Source organism: Trachypithecus francoisi, unplaced genomic scaffold (genome assembly GCF_009764315.1).
Source record: "Trachypithecus francoisi isolate TF-2019V2 unplaced genomic scaffold, Tfra_2.0 Lachesis_group16, whole genome shotgun sequence".
NCBI lineage: Eukaryota > Metazoa > Chordata > Mammalia > Primates > Cercopithecidae > Trachypithecus > Trachypithecus francoisi.
Window position 1 is genome coordinate 72,096,853 of NW_022681461.1, and position 6,667 is coordinate 72,103,519.

Sequence of the window (6,667 nt, forward strand, 5' to 3'; positions counted from 1 at the left end):
CAATGTTAATGGACACTTTGAATAGAAATATATGATCAAAGAGAATAATGTAAATTATTAATAGCCATATACTAAAGACAGGTTAATCCAGCTAGAATTAGATTGAAAGAATGTATGCAACTGCCATAATCAAAAATGCTTTCATACTTAAATCACCTTTCTAGACAACCTGTGTTCATGTTATAGAAAGAGCAGCACCCTCTAGGGGCAGGGAGTGCCAATGGTCTATGGCCCTTTGACTTGTGCTTTTTCCTCATACCAGTAAGTGCATGATGGAGGTGGGGTGGAGGAGGGAGGAGGAGTATTTTTATCCCCAGTGCTCTTCCAAAAGAAGGCAAGTGGGTGATGCACAAAGACCCTCAGCTGGGAAATGGAAGAGCCAGGTTCCTATTCTGACACGGTTATTGATTCATTTTACATTCTTGGTTAATGTTCTTTTCTCCAAACTCAAGTTTTCTCTTTGTAAATATTTATCTCCAGTATCTCTTATACTTCAATTGCTTCAGCTCTAAAACTAGAAAAAACAAGAACCAAAATGTTATGGAGTTGTCTTGGGTACTAGGTAATACTTGTGAAAAACACTTTGTAAATTGTCAGATGCTAAAGCAACATAAGGGAGGCCACATGGCACAGTAAGAACACATGACCAGGGATAGTTAACTTGCATATAAAATTATAGCTTGAAATTTCAGACTTCTGGCTATGGTCTAGTAAGGAGTCCAGCAATATTTTCCCGAAAAAATACCCATAAAGCTGGACAAAATTGATAAAACAACCCTTTTACTCCTCTTGAAATCAACTAAAGGCACAAAATAATTCCAGAAGCATTTATGTTTGAAAAACTATTGAACTTTGGGTAAGAACAGTGGAAGTGTGGTGTCTTTACCTGGGGCTGATCCTAACTTCTACCTTCTTCCCAGTTTAGTTGGTGGTGAGATTCTGCCAGGATATGGCAGGCCCGTGAGGACAGACAGCTACACTTATTCAATTTGGAGCGATAGATACCCATATCCAGCAGCACTGGTGAAAGTGATTATCCTGGCATCAAGTGAGGAGGGAGGGCCAATGGCTCTACTTGTCTGATATTACAGTCATGGTTAAGGCAAGCATATTTCTGGCTGAGGGTACACATATGAGCAGCAGAGACCAAAGACAGTACAAACAATATACACAATTCTGGCTGACCCTGAGGCTGGACACATGTGCATAGGAGACCCAGAAGGGCCTAGCTGGAATTAAAATGCTGGAGTAGACTTAACAATGGCCTAAACTTTGAATCTATTCCCTTACCTACACACAGATTTCAGCACAAGACAAAATCCTTACTTGCTTGAGGCACTTCAGCACAACCTATGTCCAATCATTGGCTGACTAGTGGGCTACACAGACACAGGGATGAGACTTAAGAAGTCAGTCTTAAAGACATAAACAAGAATTAAAAAAAAAAAATCTGGGCAGAGCTATCAGCAGCTCCATATCACTAGGGAGATAGATTTAACTCAGGTAGTTTACTAAACAATGAACAAATTTTAAAAAGAACAAACCTTCAGGGTGGAAATATAGAATCCAGAGTTGCTACAATATAAAACTAGAATCTTCAGTTTTCAAAAACACCACCAACAAAAATGAGACATGCAAAGAAAGAAAATATGACTCAGGGTAAAGAAAAAGGGGAAATGACAGAAACTCCCTATGAGTGATTCTAGGTATTTGATTTATCAGACAGACATCAAAGCAGCTATTTCAATATGTTCAAAGGGCTAAAAAAAAAATCACATTTAAAAAATTAAAGGAAAGTATGGAAACATTGAATCAACAAATAGAGAATCTCAATAAACAGATAGGAATTATTGAAAAGAACCAAAAAGAAATTCTAGAGTTGAAGGTATAATAACTGAAATGAGAAATTCACCCAGAGGACTATAACAGAGGATTCAAGATGGCAAAAGAATCCATCAGTGAACTTGAAGATAAAAATTGAAGAAAAATGAATAGAGCCTTAAAGACTTTTGGGACATCAAGTATATAAGCACACATACAGTGGGAGTCCCAGAATGAGAGGAGAGAAGAAAAAGGAGGAAAAAATTTGAAGAAATAATGGTAGAGGGGCGGGTGGCCGGCGTGGCTGGGCGCGGTCGGGCTGCCGGACGGAGCCCTGGCCTGCGCGCTGTGCAGTCACCCGCTCTCCTTCCTGCTGCAGATAGATGTACACGCTGCTGCCTGCCGCGCCGACGCCTTCCACCGTGGCATCTTCCTCTTGTACTGCCGTGAGCCGCCATGCTGTGCCGGCATGCGAGTTTTTAGGAATCAGCTACCCAAGAAAAATGATTTTTACTCATATGAGCCACCTTCTGAGAATCCTCCCCCAGAAACAGGACAATCAGTGTGTCTCCAACTTAAGTCTAGTGCTGATCTCTGCAGGGTTTGTGGCTGTTTAGGCCCCAAAACATGTTCCAGATGCCACAAAGAGTATTACTGCAGCAAGGAGCATCAGACCCTAGACCAGAAATTGAGATATAAGCAGGCTTGTACACAATCAGATCATTTGGACCATATAATTCCAGACCACGACTTCCTTTTTCCAGAATTTGCAATTGTAATAGAAGCAAAAGATGAGATTACACCTGAGGTTGTGGAAAAGGAAGATTACTTAGAGATTATAGGGAGCATGGGTGATGCACTTGAGGAAGAACTGGATTCCATGGCAAAACATGAATCCAGGGAAGATAACATTTTTCAGAAGTTCAAAACTCAGATAGCCTTTGAACCGGAACAGATTCTCAGATATGGCAGAGGTATTGCCCCCATCTGGATTTCAGGTGAAAATATTCCTCAAGAAAAGGATATTGCAGAGAATATCCTTTGTGATGCCAAGAGAATGTTTGAATTCTAGGTTATGCCTCAGCTGCTAAACTACCTGAAGGCTGGCAGACTGGGCAAGAGCATTGACTGGGGCATCCTGGATGTCTTCACCTGGGCTGAGAGCTGCAGCTTGGGTACTGGCTCTGTAGAATAATTTATGTGGAAGCAGGATGTAACAGATACACTGTAAAGGCATCTTAAAGCCTTAAAAAACGTTAATAATCTTTTATACCTTGCAATTCAATTTCCGGGACTTCATCCTAAGGAAATACTTATGCCAAAAATAGAGGTGCAGAGATGTTGAAGCATTGCTTACAGTGTCTACATATTAGTGAAGCAAAAGTATCCAGTTACAAGGAATTAAATAAATTTTGGTACATCCGCAGTGGAAGTCTACACGGTCTTAATTATACACACCTATATTGACAGCCGAGATACTATTATAGGTGGTATTCACGGTATGACCCTATTCTTGTAAAAATATTTGTATATGTGTATGTGCACAGAAATAAATCTGCAAAGATGAGAAAAAAGAAATAATGATAGAAAACTGCAACTTCGAGAAAAAAAAATTAAGCTAGCACAGAGGCACAACAAACTTCAAGTAGGATAAATACAAAAAGATCCACACCTAAACATATCATAGTCAAAGTGTTCAAAGACAAAGAAAATCTTAAAAGCAGAAAGAGAAAAATGATTCACTATGTACAGGAAAGTACAACACTTTTAATTCCTGATTTTTCATCTAAAATAATGAAGACCAACAGGACATATTAAAAACACTAGGAAAAAAGGCCGGGCACAGTGGCTAACACCTACAATTCCAGCACTATGGGAGGCCAAGGCCAGCAGATCACAAGGTCAGGAGTTTAACACCAGCCTGACCAACATGGGGAAACCCTGTCTCCACTAAAACTACAAAAAGTAGCTGGGCATGGTGGTGCACACCTGTAATCCCAGCTACTCAGAAGGCTGAGGCAGGAGAATGACTTGAACCTGGGAGGCAGAGGTTGCAGTGAGCTGAGATCATGCCACTGCACTCCAGCCTGGGCAACAGAGTGAGGCTCTGTCTAAACAAAACAAAACAAAACAAAAAAACAAAAAAAAAAACTGAGAAAAAAAAACCACTAAAGTATTCTGTATTAAGCAAAACTGTCCTTCATAAATGAAAGCTAAATAAAGCTATTCCCAGATAAATAATAAATAGGCAGAGCGAATTTGTGGCTAGAAGATCTGCTTTACAAGATACTATAAACAGTCCTTTTGGCCAAAAGGAATTGACACCAGGTTGTAATTTTAATCCACAGGAAAAAATGAAAACCACCAGAAATAGTAAATACATAAGTTAATTTAAGAGAGTCTTATATTAACCCGTAAATGCTATAAGAAAATATAGCACCATATGGCACTCACACTATATATTTTTGTTTCATTCTCTTACCTTCTTAAAAAGATAAAAGATTTCACAAAACAATAATATTAGCATTGTATTATTAGGTTTATAACCTGATAATATAGATGTGTGTATATACAATGTATATACATGTATATATAAAATGTATATATGTGTATATATAAGTATGTGTGTATGTGAATGTCTGTGTGTGTGTGTATGTATATACACACACATACACATACATATCAGCACAAAGGAGGAAAAGAAGGAATGGGGCTATACAGAAGCAAAGTTTCTATATTTTACTAGAATGAAGTTAGTATTATGAAGTACATAGTGGTGAGTTAACATGCATATTATAATCCTAGAGCCACCAACAAGAAAATAACTAAGGAATATGTAGGTGTTAAATGGTATACAAAAATATTTAATACAAAATGATGAAGTAAAGAAGAAACAGGATAAAAAGATAGAAGATATATAGAAAAAAATATGAAATGGCAAATATAAATCCAACCTATCAACAATTACATTAAAAGTGAATGGTCTAATTATCCCAATCAAAAGGAACAGATGGTCAGATTCTATCTTTAAAAAAGTACAATTCAACTACATGCTGTGTATAAAAGACACACCTTAGATTCAAAGACACAGATAATTTAAAATATAGAGGGTAGAAAACAGATATGCTGGCAGGGCGCAGTGGCTCACGCCTGTAATCCCAGCACTTTGGGAGGCTGAGGTGGGCGGATCACCTGAGTTCAGGAGTTTGAGACCAGCATGACCAACATGGAGAAACTCCGTCTCTATAAAAATATAAAAATTAGCCAGGCATGGTGGTGCATGCCTGTAATCCCATCTACTTGGGAGACGGAGGCAGGAAAATTGCTTGAACCCAGGAGGCGGAGGTTGTAGTGAGCCAAGATCACGCCACTGCACTCCAGCCTGGGCAACAGAGTGAGACTTCATCTAAGAAAAAAGGAAAAGAAAAAAGATATGCCCTGCAAGCAGTGACCAAAAGAGAGCTAGAGTGGCCATAATAACATCACAAAAATAGACTTTGAGACAAGAAATAAGCTGAGCATTGTGGCATGCACCCATAGTCCTAGCTATTCATGAGGCTGAGGCAGAAGAATCACTCGGGCCCAGGAGTTTGAGGTTACAGTAAGCTATGACCATGCCACTGCACTCCAGCCTGGGCAACAGCGAGACCTTGTGTCTAACAACAACAACAACAACAACAACAACAAGAAATAGTACTACAGACAAAGAGGGATATTTCATAATAATATAAGAGTAAATACACAAGGGAAATATAGCACTTATATGTGTACCTTATAACACGGGCTCAAAAATGCATGAAATAAAAACTGAAGAATTGAAAAGAAAAACACAATTCAATAACAATAACTGGAGAATACATACTGTGCAAGCTCCAGCCTACACACTTGGGAACCCTCACTGCATCCCCATCTTTTAATCACACCTTAAAACCCCAACTCAGTCTTCTTTGCTTGCTCTCTTAAGCAGATTTTTTGGTGAGGGGGTTGGGGGGGGGTGGGACCACTGTGAGAACCTTTCCTCATCTCTCCAGAAAACTTCATTTTCTGAGTAATAAACCTTTTCCTACTCTCTTGGTGTATCTCTTGGTGTATTATGGCATCATCAGACTCAATCCCCAAACCAAAGTTTGGGTGGCAGGCCCATGCCACATCTGTGAGGTGACTACAGTTGGAGCTGTGAGTACAATGTCTAGATAATGACCACCATCACTAGGGTTTTTTCTTCTCTTGCTTTGGCTTACCACCGACTCAGCTGTCTGCCATGTTAAGCTGCTGCTTGCTGGCTGGTACTCTTTGAGTTATGTTGTTGTCTCCTGGCAAGCTTGCACTTTGAGCTGTGCTTTGTCGTGTTGCTTTGCTGAGTTCTACTGAGCCTCTGTTATGGATTTAATGGACTGAAATCAGAAGTTCCAATAATTTGTGTCTAGAGACAGAAATATGGGATTAGGGATATCCTTAGAGTGGCCCTGGGTTTGAGGGTGTTCACAACAATAGGAATTACACAGCACTATCAACCAACTTGAAGCAATTAATATCTATAGAACACTCTGCCCAAGAACAGCAGAATTCACATTCTTTTTGAACACACATGAAACATTTTTCAAAACAGACCATAGAACAAGTCTCAATAAGGTTAAGAAGATTGAAATCATACAAAATATGTTTTCTATCATAATAGAATTAAATTAGAAATGAACAATAGAGGAAAATTTAGGAAATTAAACATTTCTAAGTAACAAATTGGTTAAAGAAGGAATCACAAGGGCAGTTAGAAAATATCTGTAGCTTATTGAAAATGAAAGCATAATATACCAAAATTTATCAGATGCAGCTAAAAAAGTGCTTA

General features: G+C 38.9%; 1 pseudogene; it reads left to right on the plus strand.

The window, feature by feature from the left end:
* The first annotated feature begins 272 nt into the window (after positions 1 to 272).
* LOC117099258 lies at positions 273 to 3,167 on the plus strand (annotated as a pseudogene).
* Positions 3,168 to 6,667: the final 3,500 nt, after the last annotated feature.